Below are 19,972 nucleotides of genomic sequence, written 5' to 3'. Positions count from 1 at the left end.
TCTCTATGTCCAAGCCAAAAATTCCTCAAGCTCTGCAGAACAACCACTTAGGAAATAAGAGCCAACGATTCTCATTTGTCCTTGACAGAGAAAATGTAAACTATGTCAGGACTCTAATGGACGAGACACATACTGAACACTCACTCTATTTTTTAATACTGTATTAGTTGTCCAATTTCCTTTCCTTATTCCTATATCTTGGTCAATAATTCAGAGTGTGACAGGTCCTTCCAGCCTACCTGATATGACACTTCATTGGCATCTAAATCTGACTCATATCTAAAAACTTCAAGATGGACCACCACACTCTGTTCTCAGGCAGGAGTTCATGCTTAGATAGAGCTGAGATCCATTTTCCTACATACTTCATATACAAATTAGGTGGGATTTTTTTCCAACATGATAAGACTTCAGTTGTTTGAAGATAACTCCCATATTCCTCTTAACTGGTTGCTTTTCTGAGCCAAACTTCCCCTGTTGCATTAGTTTTAGAAATGGAGAAAAGTACATGTCCTACACCAGTGACTTCATCAGACTGTATTTATGATTTAAAGTTCTCCACTCTCATATTTTTGTTTTTCTGCCAGTCCTGGGGCTTGATCTCGGGGCTTGGGTACCATCTTTGAGCCTCTTTGTGCTCAAGACTAGTACTCTACCACTTGAGCCACAATGCCACTTCTAACTTTTTCTGCGTTAGTTTACTGGAGATAAAAGTCTCATGGACTTTCCTGCCTGGTCTGACTTCCAACTATAAGATCTCCTGAATAGCTAGAAATAGAAGTGTGAGGCTCCAGCATCCGCTCACTCTGTATTTTTAAAAATGAAAACAATATATATCCTGAAAAAAAACTTCCAATAAGCCAAAAAAAATCTAGGAGTTTGGATTTGAAATAGAAGTTCTAGAAGAGTAAGAATCTTCCCAGGGTCTGGAAATGTGGCCTAGTAGTAGAGTGTTTGCCTAGCATGCATGAAGCCCTAGGTTTAATTCCCAGGTAACATATACACAGAAAAAGCTATAAGTGGTGCTGTGGCTTAAGTGATAGAGTACCAGCCTGGAGAAAGCTCAAGGACAATGGCAAGGCCCTTAGTTCAAGTCCCAGGACTGGCAAAAAAAAAAAAAATCTTCCCAGTATTTATGAATCACTTGGAAAAAAAGACAAACTTATGGATTCTAAGAAATCCTTCTTACTCTTTCTTATCAATTTTCTCCAATAACCAAGAAGTATTGACCTTCTACACAAGGGGAGGTAGTCTGCACTCTCCTCTTTCACCTATAAGAACAAAAATCACAATTAGTGATTTTAGTGAAACAAAGTAGGGGCCAGGAGTATGGTCTAGTGGTAGAGTTCTTGCCTAGCATGCACAAAGCCCTGGGTTCCATTCCTTGGTATCACATACACAGAAAAAGTGGAAAGTGGTAGAGTGCTATCCTGGAGAAAGCTCAAGGACAGTACCCAGGCCCTGAGTTCAAGCCCCAGGACTGGCCCCAGGTAAAAACCACATTTTAGAAATAAATTCAAAGAGCTTTACAATTTAACAGAGAAACTATTTCCCATCAGCTCTCAAAAATACTGTTACTAATGGTTACTTTTTCCCCCCACCCCCAGAGTCCAGGCTAGGCTCAAACTAATGGTTCTACTGAAATTACAGGGCTATTCTAACCTTCCCAGCTCTGGATTTCTATAAGGGCTTTTTAAAAGGGCTTATCTTAAACAGACTTCGTTATCTACCTCTTTTTGGGGTGCAGGGTGTGAGACAATGTCTTGTTATATAGTCTAGGTGGGCCTCAAACTCATAATCCTCCTGCCTCAGTCTCATCTATTTTTCAATCTCCATTTCCTTCTGTAGGTTCTCAGTCCAGGAGAGTCAACTGCTGTTGCTCCCTCCTTATCTCCACTAAGTGGCTCTATCGACTAACTAATCTGGCTATCTTTCTAAATTTGGAAAAGTCCAAGAACAGGCAGCCATACTTCTGGATATTCTGGAATAAGACAGAACAATTTTCTCCAGAAATATTCAAGATTCAAACCATTATTAACGAATAGCCAAATAAGTTTAACTTTAGTTACATTTCGGTATACCTATTCCAAGTCAATGACTCTTTCACAAGTTCCTTCTGTTCTAGTCCCCTTATGAAGAAGGCTACAGGTAATGAGAAAGACTATAAACTCAGCCAGAAAGCAAGAGACCTGGATTCAAAACCCAAGCAGTTCTGCCTCTTTTTTTTTTTTGCCAGTCCTGGTCTTGAGCTCAGGGCCTGAGCACTGTTGTTGGACTTTCTGAAGGCTAGAGCTCTACCACTTGAGCCCCAGCACCACCTCTGGCTTTTTCTATATATGTGGTACCAAGGAATCGAACCCGGGTCTTCATGCATGCTAGGCAAGCACTTTAACCACTAGGCCAAACTCTCAGCCCAGTTCTGCCTCTTATAGTGTGGTACTTAAACTCCACTGAGTCCTGATGGCCTCATCCTCAGACAGCAATTACCAACGTTAATCAAAATAGCACTACATAACATAAAGCTTTTATGTGGGAAAGTAACAATTCGCACAAAGTACTTAACACTGGCACAAGCTTTAAGTGCTTTGAAAGGTTTCCCATTACTGCAAAGAACTATACTATGCTCTGGACAGGCTATACAGGGGAGAGAAATGCTGCCTGCACTCAAGTCAAAAAGAGATCAGTGACCTAAATAAACAGAACATATGAAGTGGAAAAGGTACCACATCAAACAGAGAAGTCAGCAAACACGCACATCTTTAACTTTAACAAAAAACAATGAATTATACTTTCCACAGAATTTGATAATTCAATATTTGCTCTTTCCTTATTATTTACTTAACCACTTTATTAGTAGTTCAATTTAAATAAACTCAACATTGTGCTAAAAATTTTATTGGTCCAGCTATGGTCCACTACGCTTGATTGTGTAAATTTTATAGTACTCAGACAACAGTTATGCAGATAGCAGTGTACACAAGGCACTAACGTGAATGCAGCAGTCACAAGTGGCACTGAAGGACACAAACATGACTGAATCCAGTTCCCAAGGCTTAAAACCAGAAGTGCATCTACATTCCCTCCCTCACCCCACCCCATCCCCGCTTCTTACATCCAAGTTCTGTTTTCTCTGCTTCATAATAGCCTATTTTGAATCCAGTCTCTACTTTCATTAAAGGAACGAGTGCTGTCTTTTTAAAATGTCAATCTTGAGGCTTGAGCTCAGGGCCTGGGTACTGTTCCTAAACCTTTTCATTTTATTTTTTGTCAGTCATAGGGCTTGAATTCAGAGACTAGGCAATGTCCCTGCCTGAGCTCTTTTGCTTAAGTGTTCTATCACCTGGAGTCATAATTCCACTTTCAGTTTTTGTGTGGTTAATGGAGATAAGGCTCTCCCAGAGACTTTTCTGCTTGGGTTGGCTTTAAACAATGATCCTCATCCTCAGATCTCACTCACCTCCTGAGTAGCTAGCTAAGATTACAGGTGTGAGCCCACTGGTGCCCAGCTCTTCCCTTCCTCTCTAATCCTTTCTTTTCAGGGCCTCAATCCTACATACGGTATTGCAATAGTATTCCATGAGTCTCGTGTTTCTATCCTCCTTTAAATACATTCTCTCCAGTGTCAGCCAAATGATCATTCTAAAAGGTAAACTTAATACTGTTATTCCTGTTCCACTTGAAGTACCAGATGCATGCAGCCTACACACACACACACACACACACACACACACACACACACACACACACACACACACACACACACACACACACACACACACTGGCCAAAGTATTGTGAGGCAAATAATCCTAGGCCAAAAAAAGAAAATCACTTGTTATAAAGTCCATTTTCATTTACATGATTTCTTTGAATCTGTCTCACTTTTCTCCTATCTTTTTTGTTTGTTTTTAACTCCTACCCTTTTTTAGCTATAGCTAATTTTCAGACAGGGTCTTGTATTTTTTGCCAGGGCCAGACTTAGATCCTCCTACCTATGCCTTCTAGTACCTAGGATTTACAGGCACCTTAGCTCTTTTTCAGATAGGATCTGAAAAATCTAAATTACTGAGAATAGTGGCCATTAAACATAAGATTGTTTGTTCAACATTACATAGGTAATTCTAACCAAATGCTACACATTTCTGCAGTAGGAAACAAAGGAACAAAAATTAAATTACATCAAGCATTGGTGGTTAATGTCTGTAATCTTAGCTACAGGAGGTTAAGATCTGAGGACCTTGGTTCAAAGCCACCCCAGCCAGGAAAATCCATGGGAATCTTATCTCCAATTAGCCACCAGAAAACTGGAAATGACTTAAAGAGGTAGAGCAAGGGCTGGGAGTTTGGCCACGTGGTAGAGTGCTTGCCCAGCATGCACAAAGCTCAGGATTAATACTCAGGCCTTGAGTTCAAGTGCCACAACCAGCAAAAACAATTAAATTAAATGACTCTATTACATAATTGAGTCTATCTTTCCTAACACTTGGGAATTGGATGGATGGATTAAATGGGAGAGCACAAGTACAAAGTCCAATGTTACCAGATACTTTGTTAGCCTGCCTATTTCCCTCCTCCCTCCTATCTTCTCCCCCATCCCCCACTTTCTTTCTCCTTCACAACTTTATTTTTTTTGTTGTTGTTGTTCTTTTTTTTTATTGTAATTAGTAAAAGGGTTACATGATATTTGCCAGATTGAAGGTGCATTAATTCACATACATTGATACCCTTTCACATGTCTCCTTCACAACTTTAATTTTAGCTGACTAAAATACTGGTTAGGTAGAAGCTGATGGCTCATTCCTGTCATCCTAGCTACTTAGAAGGCTGATAAGCTAAGGATCTTAGTTCAGAAACAGCTCAAGGCAGAAACGCCTATGAGACTCTTGCCTCCAATTAAAGAACAAAACAATAGAAATAGAAGTGTGGCTCAAGTGGCAGAACACCAATCTTAAGCAAAAAAGCCAGGCAAGAGTATAAGACCAGTAGTTCAAGCATACACATGCATGTATACATGCAAGCACACGCGCGCGCGCGTGCACACACACGCACACCCACACACGCACACACACATACACAATTCTTGTGAAGAGTCCAACACTTGACTGGCTTTTTAATCTGCAATAAGGACATAACAAGTCTTTACGACTTATCCCTGCTGGAAACAGAAAGGCTACAAAATTAGACTGTAGTGACTTCTAATTCCTATTGCTTAACTAAAATGTTCACAAGTCTCTTCTTCCCTTTGGTTTGCTAAAATAATTAAAATAACAGATAAGCAAATGTGTTAAGCAATGCTTTAGAAAATTGACATTAGGAAAACACTTATTTTTGTCCTTACTTTGTCTAAGAAATAAGAAGTCAATTTTCCCTTACTTACATAGTTTTTCAAGACAACTCAAATTTAAATATCAAATTAAATGTTACTGTTTCATTTTATTTTGTCGTGCTAAAGATTAAACCTAGAACCTTTAGCATGCTATAGGATCTATCATAGATGTCTACACAGCCCAACATTATTTCTGAAAAAATTAAGTTCTTCATGTAATGGATTCACAGAAAACCAAAACCATACCAGTTTCAAACTGGCAGAAATAAAGAACATGATACTAGATGTGATGGCTCATACCTGAAACCTTAGCAAATCCTGGGGACAAAGGCAGAGGGATCTTGAGTTTAAAGCTAGTATGGCCACTTAATGAGGCCCTGCTTACACACTTACACACACACACACACACACACACACACACACTCACACAAACAAAATGGTATTTTCACATTTGTTTGATGGTTAACCGAACAAAGTACCAGGCTTTGAATTCAGAGCCTCAAACTTGGTCAGCACATGTAGGGTTGATGTGCTACCACTTGCACCACACCACACAGCATTTTGTAGTTATTTTTGAGATGTACTCTCTGGACTTTTCTGTTTAGTCACTCCACTCCCTGGATCTCAGACTATGGAGTAGCTAGGATTACAGGCATGATTCAGTGGCAAAGGTTTAAGTTCTTATGTTTAGGCAAAGTTCTTTTCTTATATTTAAAGCCAAAGTAACTAACACTGCACTACTATGTTTAACTGTAAACTGTCATATTTAATTTCTGTTGGTAGGATGAAATAGGCTCAGTGTCTTATATAACACACTGCACAATTTTTAAAATACAAAACTTATACTGCTGCCCCCAAAATAATTGTTAACCTTTAGTCAGAAAATTATTCTACTTGGATAGTGCCATGATGCAAGCTAATGAGATCTGGTTTCCTATGGAATTGAATTTTGTGATGGCAGACAACTTTAAGTGTTTACATTACTGGTCACCATACTCCTCTAATTCTAAAATTAGAGAGATTGTACATGTAAAAATATACCAGGGGAATCAGACTACTGGTAGTCTAAATCTTCTCATGAAGGGTAACAAAACCAATAATCTAATCCATTTCCTTTGATCAGTAAATACTTAGTTTCTACTTTCCAAACTATAAACTCCGTTAACTCATTTTGTATTTCAAAATGCAAAACAGCAACTAAGAATTATTTACCTTCTGGTTAACCTAACCATTCTCAAAAAATCCATCTGGGCACTAGTGGCTTATGCCTGTAATCTCTTAGCTACTCAGGAGGCTGAGATCTGAGAATCTCAGTTCAAAACCAGGCCAGTCCATGAGACTCTTATCCCCAAATAACCACCAGAAAACCAGAAGTGGCACTGTGGCTAGTAGCATGCTAGCCTTGAGCTGAAGAATTCAAGGACAGCACCCAGGCCCAAAGTTCAAGCCCCATAATTGACAAAAGAAAAAAAAAATTCTACTACTTTTTAGCTAGAAGACACTTCTAACAAGAAACAGTAACTTAGACAAAGCTAAGTTTTCTCTAAATAAAGTACAAAATTTCTTCAGAACAAAAACTAATGCAGAGAATACTGTATGTATTACTAGATGAAATAATTAGCAAAGTAAACCCAATCTTCTAAAAATGAAGCTTACTTAATACACTACAGTTGCAAAGGAAACTAAGAATCTAAAATAGGACCACAGCATAAGCAATTCCATCCATATTTAAGGTGCTCATCATTAAAAGCAACTTGTAACAGCCTTCTAGACATCAAAGAATCACACAGCTTAAATATACATATACTTTCTTTTTTTTTTTTTTTTTTGCCAGTCCTGGCCTTGAGCTCAGGGCCTGAGCACTGTCCTTGGACTTTCTCAAGGCTAGAGCTCTACCACTTGAGCCTCAGCACCACTTCCGGCTTTTTTCTATGTATATGGTACCGAGGAATCGAACCCGGGTCTTCATGCATGCTAGGCAAGCGCTTTAACCACTAGGCCAAACTCCCGGCCATACATGTACTTTCTTTCCCTAACTATAGAGAACAGTCTCTTCATATGTGAATTTATATTGAACTCATCTATTTGCCCTATAAGACAAAGATAACTAATTTAAATATTGGTTTACTTCACTGGTCGAGTTCCTTAGTTCACATATACCTTTCAGAATACAGGAAATCCCTCACTATGAGTTGTTTTGGGGTTTCTTTTGTTTTTTTTGTTTTTTACAAACTGTGACAAAGTAAATGCACAAGTACTTCATCTGGGGTTCACAGAAAGGAAAATAGTTCTTCCCAAAGAGGAAAATCAGACCATGTCCAACTGTTTTAGCACTGCTCTTTCCACAGCCTACATGGCAGAACCTTTGGTTCTAAACTAGTTTACAATATGGGCAGCCTTTATAACTAATCCATACACTAAGTCATACCCAACACCCTCAAACAACAAAAACAAAACAAAACAAAAAAAAGCTTTGCATTACACTAGTGAGACTAAACTGATCAGTTCATGATTACTATTTTGGTTTGTACAGTGTTGGGGGTAAAATTCAGGGCCCAGAGCATCCTAAGAAAGCACTCTACTGCTTTGTTACTTCCCCAGGCAGTTTTTGGTTTAAAAGGTACAATGCTAGGTATTAAATAAGAACAGTATCTTTTTAGTAAGGGTAATTTTTTAGCAAGAGAAAAACTTGTATTAGGTGAGACAAAGCTCGGCATGTCAGCAATTGAAGGAAAAGTAGAAGAGTTAATGCTACAAAAAAAAAAGTAGAGCTAAGCAGGAAGGAGTTCAGAAAATGAAGATTAGAATAAATCATCAGGGAAACTGAATGATGATAGCAATTGTGATACTGCATACTGTAAAGCTGTGGGATTTTATGAGAAAAAAATCACCTTTCACTTAACAAGTGATGGAAATTACAAGTTTCACATTCCAAAATCAAAATGGGGGGGGGTGTTGCATTTCTGGAAAAAGTGACTAAGTAATTGAAACTAATCCTCTACATCTCTGCTAAAATAAAAAAAAAAAAGTGGAGTGATAATTAAAAAAAATATATTGTAGGGTAGAAAAGCTAATAAGACAGTAAAAAGAGTTTGTACAAAATCTAGAAGGTAAAAACTGAATTAAGGGCTGGGAGTTTGGCCTAGTGGTTAAAGTGCTTGCCTAGCATGCATGAAGACCCGGGTTCGATTCCTCGGTACCACATACATAGAAAAAAGCCGGAAGTGGTGCTGAGGCTCAAGTGGTAGAGCTCTAGCCTTGAGAAAGTCCAAGGACAGTGCTCAGGCCCTGAGCTCAAGCCCAGGACTGGCAAAAAAAAAAAAAAAACTGAATTAATTTCAACAGCCAAAGTGAACTTCACCCTGTGGATTTGTCTTGAAAGCCAGACAAAACAAAACCAGGAGCTTAAAGGGCTGAAGACTAGGTGCAATGGTGGAACACTTAACTAGCATTAACAAGACTGGGTTAGATTTCCTGGGAGGAGGGGGGATTTAAAGCTAGGAGTACTTGTTGGGTGTGGAGTATGTTAACTACCTCCCTCTCATCTCAGTTCAGTACCTGAAAAAAATTACACCCTCAGATAAAGAGGAAGTAGGAAGGAAAACTGCCTAACAGAAACAGACCCAAAAGGAATTCTAGTAGAAGTAAACATATGGTCTATAGAATAATTATGCTTGTCACATTTTTTTTTTCCTAGTCCTGGGGCTTGAACTCAGGGCCTGAGTACTGTCCTTGGGCTTTCTCAAGGCTAGAGCTCTACCACTGGAGCCACAGCACCACTTCTAGTTTTTTCTGCGTAGGTGGTACCAAGGAATTGAACCCGGGACTTCATGCATGCTGGGCAAGCACTCTACTACTAGGCCAAACTCCCAGCCCATTTGTCCCATTTTTAAAAATTAGAACTTAAAATAGCAAAGAATAAGAAATTATGGCCAAGTATAGTGGCTCATGCCTGTAATCCTAGCTATTCAGGAGGCTGAGATCTGAGGATCACAGGGATCATGGTTCAAAGCCAGCCCGGCACTAAAAAGTCCTGAGACTCTTATCTCCAATTAACCACCAGAAAACTGGAAATGGCACTGTGGCAGTAGGGCAGTACCCTTGAGCAGAAGAGCTCAGGGGCAGCAACCAGACCCAGAGTTCAAGTCCCACAACTGACAAAAAAAAAAAAAAAAAAAAAAAGAAAGAAAGAAATTATAAAACAGTGACAAAACTAAATAGAATTTCAGGAAAAAAATTTAATTACAAAAGATTAAGAAAGAAATGATGGTCATGCATAATTCTATTTCTAGTCTTCTAGATGAGGTTTAGAAAAAGAAAATGAGGGCTGGGAGTTTGGCCTAGTAGTAGAGTGTTTGCCTAGCATGCACGAAGACCCAGGTTCAATTCCTTGGTACCATATATATAGAAAAAAAAGCCAGAAATGGTGTTGAGGCTCAAGTGATCGAGCACTAGCCTTGAGAAAGTCCAAATACAGTGCTCAGACCCTGAGCTCAAACCCAGGACTGGCAAAAAAATTGAAAAAGAAAATGAGACAGGAAGATCTGGAATTGAAGGCCAGAGTGGGTTACATCGAGGCCATCTCAAAAGAGACTATGGGACATAGAGATTACAATGAAAAGGTCTACGTTCAATCAGCAAAGAAGAACAACGGGAAAGAGGCAGTACATGAATATAAAATGGCTGAGAATTCTACACAAGTAATGAAATACACTAATTCAGAGTCAAAAAGTGTAATTCCGAAAAGATCACGGTTGGATGCATTCTAGTGAAAACCAGGAAAAGCAAAACAATACATTGAAGAATTAAGTATATTTTTTAAAGGTGGTTAATAGCAAGCCTGAGCAGAAAGTCAGTGAGACTCTTCTAATTAATCAGACAAACCCACAAAACTCAGAAAGTGGAGCTGTGGCTCAACTGGTATAGCACTAGCCTTCAGCAAAAGAAGCTCAGGGACAGGGCCCAAGCCCAGCACCAAAAAAGGAAAAAGAAAAAGAAAAAAGGTGGCCAATAGTAATCACACTGAAAAGGCTTAATGTAGCTGTCTCAAACATAAATTACACTGTTATTGAACTTACTGCTGAACCATGCACTTATTTTTTATGTATGTGACTGTTTGAGGGGGCCTGAATTCAGGGCCTTGCCCTGTAGCTCAGCTTTTTGGCTTATGGCTGAGACTCTACTCCTTGAGCTGTGTCTGTAGTCATGCATTCTGCTAGTTGATTGGAGTTTCACACACTTTTCTGTTCCAGCTGGTTTCAAATCATGATCCTCCAAGTCTCAGCCTCTTGAGCAGACAGATTACAGGCTTGAACCATGCACTTAAAATTACTTCTTTTTCCAGGTAAGTGATTTTCCATTGTTGAAGCACTAGTTGGACTAACCAAAAATTAAGAATTTTAGAAGATTAAAGAAGTCGGCAAAAAAAAAAAACACCTTTCCTTTCTTAAAACCATGATAAACTTCCCCTCAGGGTGAGGGGATTAATACTATAGTTGGGAGAAATAAACAAGCAGCAGTCTCTACTTTCAGACTCTCACAAAACCTTCACATGTCATGAAATTAAAATATAAAGCTGCCTTTGTCTCTATTCCTTCTATCAAAAAAAAGTATCCGCACTGATTCAAAGGTCTGGGAAGTGGTGCCCTCCAAACCATTTCTGGCAGACACATAAAAAAGCAAACAACTTAAAAATAAACATAACTGGGGGCCTGGAGTTTGGCCTAGTGGTAGAGTGCTTGCCTAGCATGTATGAAGACCCAGGTTCGATTCCTCAGTACCATATACATAGAAAAAAGCCGGAAGTGGTGCTGAGGCTCAAGTGGTAGAGCTCTAGCCTTGAGAAAGTCCAAGGACAGTGCTCAGGCCCTGAGCTCAAGCCCAGGGCTGGCAAAAAAAAAAAAAAAAAAAACTCATTTCACAGCTCCTACACAAGAAGTCACGGGATTCTAACCGGCAGGCTCCCATTTGGCTTCCACAATTCTATTCTGGACCTACTCACTACCTGTGGGTGGGGATAGGAGATCTTCATTTAAACATTAAATGACAGAGAAGATCTCGTTTCCAACCTAATGTTTAAGACCTACTGCCATGGACTGAGATTTCCAAGGGCACCAATTCTCAAACGAAGACCCCCTCAAATCTCAGTCTTAGTTATCTCAATGTTCCGAAAAACCGGCACACCAGCTTGGTTTCCTACGAACAGAAAATCCACTTAGGCAGGGTAACCGGTACGTGTTTCCCATCATAAACGTGTTTCCCGTCTTGCAATGGCCTTCTAGGATTCAACCAAGTCCAACCAGTCGACCCCAGCTCTCTTGATTAGACCGGAGTTGGCCAGGAGGGCTCGGCCTAGGCCAAGAGTAGAGAAAGCCGACCAGGGCACCTCCCACCACCACAGCCTTCCCCGCGGGCTCCGGGGACGGCGGCGCTCGGACTGGGTCCCGGGAACCCCCGGGTTCCACAAGCGCTCAGGACACTGCGGGGTGCCCGGACCGAAGACACCTCCAAAGAGGCCCTCACTGTAACCCTAACGCCGGCCACAGTTCGCCCAGGTTTCGCCGCCGGTCCAGGACCCAGGCCGCACTCACCTACCTACCACAGCGCGGGAGGCGAGCGTCCCTCACTCTGCTGGCGCCCACCCCAAACCGCCACTCGCTCTTAAAAAAAAAATAAAACAAAACAAAACCAGAAACAAAGAAAGAAAAAACAAAAAAGAAAACAAGAGGGGGAAAGAAAAGAAGACAGCCTTGGCTTCAGTATTCCTTTTGACCCTTAGGGCTTCCTGTTCCTCACCGCCACAACGAAGTCCCACCCCGCTTCCGGCGGCGTCACCCAATCCACAGCTCTCTTCCTCTCCGAGGCCGCGATGGATATCCGGTGTCCCCACACCGAGCCGGAGAAATGTGATTGGGCCATTCTCCTTTCAGCCAGGATAATTGGCCAGTTCGCGCTTAGGGGGCGGGCCTGTCCGCGGTGTCATGTGATACGACTCTTGAAAGGTGATTGGCTCTGAGGGGGGGAGGGTTTGCAACAGAGGAATGGGCGTTTCCTAGGGGACTGAGGGAGGGCCGGGGCGGTACGAAGCGGGGGTGGGCCCTGCGCGTAATGGCAGCGCCGTGGCCTCGCGTCCATCTTTACCGCTCTCTTGGACCTGTCACAAAGGAGTCGCAACGCTACCGCTGTCCCCTCCCTCCGGTGGCCCCGGGAGCTAGAGAAAGTCAGTGCCGCAGCCAGACCGCGCTGCTGTGGGAAGCCCTGTGGAGACGCGGTAGGGGAGGAAGTTGGAGGGGTCGGGGCGTCCGTGAGGGAGGGGAACAGCCTCTGGAACCCGGGGTGGAGAGGCCAGTCTGGGCCCCTGGCGGGCTCCTGGACGGGGCCTGGGAGCGGGCGGCGCCCGGGCGAGCCCGGGAAACCGCCGGGAGGCTCTCCCCCGAGGCCCGCGCCGAAGGTGTCTGAAGAGCTTCCTGGAAGAGGGTGTTCCCCTGGGGGCTGGCGGGGGGATCCTGACTGGAGGAGGTTCTGAGGAGGCCTCGGCTAACGGGGCTCAGGTGAGAGGCTCTCGGGGATGCCCGGGACCGAAGGGAGGGGAGGGGAGGACGCTCCGGGAGGGTTTCCCTTTGTGGAGTTGGCGGCTTCGGTGGGCGCCGGACGGCGTCGCCCCTCAGCGGGGATTCAGAAATGGCTCGAGGGTCGCGAGACGTCACCCTGAGAGGGGGTCAGGGGGGTGGCAGCCGAGACCTAGCGGAGTCCCCTACTCCGGAGGCCCGAGCTGAAGGAAATACTGTTCTCGGAACGCCTTTGGGCGGTAGTGGGGAGAAGACAGCCCCGTGCACTGGGAAGCCCAAGGGAGGACGGCGAGAGGAAACGGGAATGCCCAGGTCCGTCCTTCTCTGCGGAGACCGACCAGGTGTCCCGGAGGCAGGACTCGGCTCCTTCCGGGCTTCGGGCCAGGCTGGGGAGGGGGGGCGTGCCACCCCACCGACAAACGTCTTCTACTTGCCTCCCGGTTAGACATTTGGCCCCGCCGGTTGCCTCAGTTTCCCTCCTCTTAGAGCACCGGGAAGGCAGCGCCGATCCACGGAGACCCAGAGCTCTCCTACGTGGTCTGGCTGTCTGACAGGTGGTCTCCCCCCTGGAGTGGTGTACTTTGAACTTTTAAAGGACGGAAGTTGTCTATCACCGCTGGAGTCCAGGCTCCTCACCCACCACCAGCTGTTGTTAACCCCCTTGCCTTCTTTCCACGAAATAGCTTAACGCGGGTGTGCGAAAGTACGAACTACAGTCTGTAGTGATGCGAAAGTAAGAGGCTGCACTTGTCCACCAAATGGGCTTGCGGTTGAGGAATCGGAACGAAAGCGCTGAACTCCAAAGTGTGATGTCCATGGAAGAGATTAGCAATAATACCGTCGTCGATCACCTATAGAACACTGTGAGCCATACTGAACTGAACGCTTAAAGACGTGCAGTCTCTTAGGTTCTTTTACAATCGAAACAGGAGATGTCAAACGCTGCTTCCTTCTCTTGAGTTTTAATTTACTTTGAACTTTTGATGATGGTGTTGGTAGAGTAAATACAGTACTCTAATCTTTTCCCTCAGGAAGTTTTTCTTAGCTGAAATTTGATCTCGCTATTGTAAGCACATACATATACACACATACCTACATGGTTGTAATTCATAAGATGGACTTCTCCCCTCAATGAGTGTATATTCCTTGTGTGCTTGTCCTAGAGTAGATGCTTTTAAATTTCTCCACTCCAACGGTTCTCTTAATTGTTCACCTTATGTAGAGTTTGCATTTACTAGGATGACGTCTTACTTTGTAAATCCCCCGTTTTTATCAGCTTACAAAATAGGTCCCTGCTATTTCACTACTTACTGTTTCCTGACATTTGCTGCTTTTCTCAAGATTGGGAAATTTGTGATTTTGAAGTGTATTTTTTAAAACACTAATCTGAATTTCCTGTTTTTCTACTCTTACATTCTATGGATTTTTTTTTTTTTTGCTGTGGTTATTTTGTCAACTTCCTGATTTCCCTGGATACAATATCCTGACCTGTTACTTAATGACTGTCTTGCTTTGTCCTGTTTTTACAAGTCCTTCATTTCTTTGGTCTGTACTCAATATGTTTAAGCTATTGATCATAGCTGAAATGTTTCAGCATAATATATGGGCTTTTTGGGCTTTGTCAGCAAAATACTTTCAATTAGCAAGATTGTAGTGAAAATTAAAACTATTTTGTCTAATAATGTTTCATTCTGTAGAAAATAGGACAGAAAACAACAGTTCTGAAGTTTTTTTTAAGAAGTTTAACAGAGAAATTGACATGTATTCTGGAAGCACATTTTCAGCAATTTGTTACAACTCATAGCTTAATCCAGCCTATCAAGGATTGTTTATCTTTTCTTTAGTAAGAAAAGAAGTAATGTTATAATGTGGTGGGGAAATCATTTTACATCTTTGAAAGTACTGTAGAACTTATGTAGCTTGGAAAATTTATTAGGAATTCTCAAAGATGATAATTTGTATTTTGGAGTGAGATCTTTGTAAAGTAGAATATGAACATCATAGGGATCTAAAAGTGGAAAGTCAATTTGCATCAGGAATGAGAATCTCAATAGAATCGGGGATCTAGTTCAAGATTTATTAGGAGATAGTAAGCTGTGGATTTAGTTTCTCCTTGAGGATTTGGCACTTTCAAGTCATTTGTCATTGAATCATTTGGATAATTTTGTTCTAGTATTCAAATTATAAAAATTGATAAAACAATAGTTTTATAGTACTGGATGCCAAAATTTGGACCACAGCCTTTAGGAGAAAACTTTTACAACTTCTGCAACTTTTAAAGTGCAAAAAAAAATGATTATTTTTTCTTCTCTTCCCCCCGGTCCCCGGTCTGTTCAGGGCTTGAACTCAGGGCCTGGATACTATCTCTGAGCCTTTTTGTGCTCAAGCCTAGTATTCTACCACTTGAGCCACAGCGCAGTGCCACTTCCAGTTTTTGAGTGGCTAACTGGAGACTTTTCTGCCTAAGTTGGCTTTGATCCGAGATCCTCAGATCTCAGCCTCCTGAGTAACTAGGAATTACAAGTGTGAGCCACCAGCTCCTGACTGCACTAGCTATACTCTTTCAGCTAGAAAGAAAGCATTTTGAAATAGTCCTCCTGCCAACATTTATGTCTATTAACTACAAATGTGTTATATTTCTCTTTCATTATCCATCCTAAAAGTAAATTTGAATTTAGATAGCTAGATGGTTTCTGGTTTAATATGTAAAAGTGGTAGCTGCAAGCCAGGTGCAGTGGCTCACCCCTGTTATCCTAGCTACTCAGGAGGCTGAGATCTGAGGATCACAGTTCAAAACCATCCCGGGCACAAAAGTCGGTGAGACTCTTATCTCCAATTAACTACCAGAAAACTGGAAGTGGCACTGTGGCTCAAAGGGGTAGGGCAGTAGCCTTGAGCTAAAGTGCTCAGGAATAGCGCCCAGGCCCAGAGTTCAAGCCCCATGACCGACCCCCCTCCAAAAGACATATGGTAGCTGCAGATAAATATGTGTTATATACAAGGCTAAAGCAGATAAAGTTACCGTGGGTGCTTATGGGGCTTGAATTCGGAGCCTGGGCCCTGTCCCTGAGTTCCTCAGCTCAAGGATAACATTCTACCATGGTGAGCCACCGTGCCACTTCCATTTTTCTGGTGGTTAATTGGAGATAAGAGTCTCAAGGAGGGCCGGGAGTTTGGCCTAGTGGTAGAGTGCTTGTCTAGCATGCACAAAGACCCGGGTTTGATTCCTCGGTACCACATACATAGAAAAAAAAAAGCCTTAAGAAAGTCCAAGGACAGTGCTCAGGCCCTGAGCTCAAGCCCAGGACTGGCAAAAAAAAAGTCTCAAGGACTTTTCTTCCCTGGCTGACTTTGAACCAGGATCCTCAGATCTCAGCCTCTTAAGTACAGGTGTGAGCCATCAATGCCCAGCCTAAGATTTTTTTTTCCAGCCCTAAGATTTTTGAAATAACAATGGATATACGCCTTAAGTTTGTAAGGATTGAATTCAGTATGAAGCTTTCTTACTATTTGAAATTGCAGTTTTCCAGGAGGAATTTTGTGGTTCAAACCTCAGATAGAAGGTTTGAATTCCTTACTCAGCAAGTATATTATTACCTCATACTTTAACACCTAATTGCAACGTTAATGTTTTCTTACCTCTTCTACCTCCTGAAGAATCGTTTCATCTCCTTTGTTCCCTTAATGCAGTGATTCTCAAAATATGTCCATTCCCAACCTCCTCATGAGAAATGTAGCTCCTTTTTTCTTAGTTTCTTCTTGCTTCATAGTTGTTCATATGCATATATGCCTAAGAGCTACTAATAAAATATCAAATGAATTATTATAGATAACTAAAACACAGTGTTCGTTATCCAAAACTAGTGATTAGAATTTACTAGGCGTGTAATGCTTTCTTTCCCTAGGCATTTATTTTGGGAAACTTGGCACTGGGGATGTACAGAATGGAGATTCCTGAAATACTTAGGATGGGTACTTAGTTTAGGGTCCATCATCCATATTGTCTTAGGATAACCTTCGTTTTCCATTATGATTATTCATATTATGATTCCGTGGTTATTTTATTTTTGTTCGTTTTTCATAAGACGTTGACTATTTAACTTCAGCTTTGTTTCAGTTTGATTTATGAGCTTTTGGCAAATCTTTCAGTATGTGAATGGGGATATTTCTGCCATGATATTTTAGCATATAAATTAAGAAGTGATTGTATTGTGATGCAAATGTAAGTCCTCTACTTTCCTTTTATCAGTGCTAATTTATTTAGTCATCTAAAACCTTGCTTATTCTGAGAAACTTTGGTGTTACTCAGTCCTTTAATCCCTGAAAGTTGATTGGAGCCAGAGGTCTCCTAGTGTGCTTCATGTGTTTATCTCCAGGCTTTGGTTAGGGAGTTGTGTATTGTCCATTGCTTCCCTTATCCTGAACCCACAACTAACTTTGCCAAGAGCATTAGAGACCTTTTTTCCTCTTTGCTTGGTGCCTGCTCTATCAGCTATATATATAATGTATATAATATACAATGTATTATATATAATATATTTCATCAAATAGTGACATCTCAGGTGTTTTATTTTATTTTTTTTGCCAGTCCTAGGGCTTGAACTCAGGGCCTGAGAACTGTCCTTGAGCTTTCTCAAGGCTAGTGCCCTACCACTTGAACCACAGTACCATTTCTGGCTTTTTCTGTGTATGTAGTACCAGGGACTCAAACCCAGGGCTTTGTGCATGATAGGCAAGCTTATTACCACTAGGCTATACTCCTAGCCCCTCAGGTGTTTTAAGTGGTAAATATTTTGGGAACACTTTTCTATGTTTACAGATTTTAAAATAAATTCACTTAAAGTATTTTATTGACTACTATTAGGTCTTAACAGGTACCCAGTGGAAAATATACACTTGGATGTTTTTAGAACATTAAAAGCAAATCTTGTTTGCTTTTCTTAATAGAATAACATTTTCTTCAGTAGAAAAATATTTTTCCTTCACATTTTTTATATATTTGTATAACACAACTATATGACTTTGTGTTATTTGATCGCCTGGAGGAAGAAAACTCAAATAGTGTAAAATTTTACATTTGTTTTTCTCCCCTGACTGCAGCTGTCATTAACGATCTTCCTTGGATTTCCTTTTTGGGCCCAAGGCAGATTTTTTTCAATCCTTGAGACTTTATTAGTGATTCTTTACTCCTTTTCCCTCTCTCCCCACCCCTTCCCTTCTTCCCTCCCTCTTACCCCCTTCCCTTACCTCCTTCCCCCTGTACCGTCTCTCTCTCATTCGTTTCTGGAAATTCCTTGTTGTAAGCCAGCTAGAGCAGAAAAATCCATGAGACTTATCTCCAGTTAACCATCAGAAAATGGAAAGTGGTGCTGTGGCTCAAAGTGATACAGTGCCAGCTGAACTGAAAAGCTCAGGGACAACACCCAGGACCGGAGTTCAAGCCCCATGACTAACAACAACAAAAAATAAATTGTTGGCAGTACTGGGATTTTAAAGTCAGGGACTGTGCTAGCTAAGCAAGCATTCTACTACTGTGTTACAGTTACTTTTTCAATACAGTTTTTTTCTTTTCAATACATGTTTTGAATGATAAAATGATTTGTTCTTTCTCCTTTTATAGTTTTTCAAGTAAGGAATGTATTTTGTAATTTCTTTCCACCACACTACTTTTTTGACCACTGCTGCAATTTAAAAGCTCTCTGGCAATCTTTTTTTTTTATTCCCAAAAAAATGTAAGTACCTTCAAAGGTGTATTTTCTTCAGATGCTAGGGTTTGAACTCAGGGCCTGATAAGGTGCTCTGAACTTTGAACCACTCTTTTCCAGTCACACACACACACACACACACACACACACACACACACACACATACACTTGGGTTAGATTTCTTGGTACCATATAATAAAAGCTGGAAATGGTGCTGTGGCTCAAGTGGTACAGCACTAGCCTTGAGAAAGCTCACGGACAGTGCTCAGGCCCTGAGTTCAAGCCCCAGGACCTGCAAAAAAAAAAAAAAAAAAAAGATTCTCACAATTCACTATATGTAAATTTGACTTCTAAAATCATTGAGGTTTAGCTAGTGATGTGCATTCTGAATTATTTAGGCATTGCACACAAAAGCAGTGAAATGCAGTGAAAATTATATGAACTGATTATAGCATATAGATGAATAGCTATAATAAGCACATATAAAGTATTAATGGCAGGCTGTATGTGACAGATATATAGATGTTCACCATTCACAGTGAATTTTAATTTAACTTTACTGTATGATTGAAATTGTTTGTAATAAAGTGGTGGTAGGCAGTAAATATGACATCAGAACCTATTATAACACACTTGTTGTTTTAGGGGAAAATCTGAAAACATTTTCCAGAGAGAAAATCAGTAATACCTGGTTGCCATCTGTGCTATCTGGTTTAGCCTGGGGTGGGGTGGAGGTGGAGACTGGGAAAAAGGACTGCATCTTATAATGCTACTTGGACGGATGAGGTGAAGATTACAGCAATAGTAATTTTGTGCCCAGTGTCTGGTTTCTCTTCCTTAGGAAACAACTTCTCCCTTTTTGAAAGCATAATCCTGAAGTCTTTTTTTCATAGAAAAGAAAGTTCTCTCTGTAACTGATGTGCTTAATAACCAAATGCAAGCAAATATTTGAAGAGATGACTCACTGATTCCTGGACCATTTGTTGGAGAGGATTAGACCAGCTGGCCAGATGCCTGTGTGGTTAGCTAGCTGTGAGGGTAGAGGCCTGTATTTTAATACTGACACCAAGTACCAAAACTTCACTCTTTAACAGAAATTCACTGAGACTCTTAAGTTTGATTTATTATTTCTCTCAGAGGAGTTTTGAAAATGTAAAAATCTAATAAATTACAATATAGAAATAAAATAATCTTTTTTTTTAAAAAGGAAGGAATTGAGTGTGTGTGGGGGGGGGTGTAGCTCTGTTAGAATATTTTTCTAGCATGCATGTGGCCTTCAGTTAGAATCCAGCACTTCCCCTCCCCTCCAAAAAAAGTAGAAACAAAATAATAATGACACAGTTTAGTGAAGTGAGATGACTTGATCCTCCAATTC

At 41.2% G+C, this 19,972-nt stretch overlaps 2 protein-coding genes across 8 annotated transcripts in view; one reads left to right on the top strand and one right to left on the bottom strand.

The window, feature by feature from the left end:
* Positions 1-12,381, bottom strand: part of Psme3ip1 (proteasome activator subunit 3 interacting protein 1) — a 35,516-nt gene extending 23,135 nt beyond the window's left edge. For 2 of the 7 annotated variants that reach the window (XM_090357596.1, XM_090357600.1), the window contains exon 1: positions 11,915-12,132. The gene's annotated coding sequence lies outside the window, so the exon portion shown is untranslated. Of the gene's footprint in view, positions 1-11,914 lie in introns of all 7 variants that reach the window. The other 5 variants (XM_090357594.1, XM_090357599.1, XM_090357597.1 and 2 more) reach the window with 3 other exon arrangements.
* Positions 12,382-12,392: 11 nt separating this feature from the next.
* Rspry1 (ring finger and SPRY domain containing 1) overlaps positions 12,393-19,972 on the top strand; it is a 43,059-nt gene continuing 35,479 nt past the window's right edge. The window contains exon 1 of the mRNA XM_090357602.1: positions 12,393-12,594. The gene's annotated coding sequence lies outside the window, so the exon portion shown is untranslated. The remainder of the gene's footprint in view (positions 12,595-19,972) is intronic.

This window comes from Megascapheus bottae, chromosome 24 (genome assembly GCF_031878675.1).
Source record: "Megascapheus bottae isolate mThoBot1 chromosome 24, mThoBot2.hap1, whole genome shotgun sequence".
NCBI classification, from domain to species: domain Eukaryota; kingdom Metazoa; phylum Chordata; class Mammalia; order Rodentia; family Geomyidae; genus Megascapheus; species Megascapheus bottae.
Note: the sequence above shows the minus strand (reverse complement) of the source record. Positions and strands in the feature narration are given on the sequence as shown.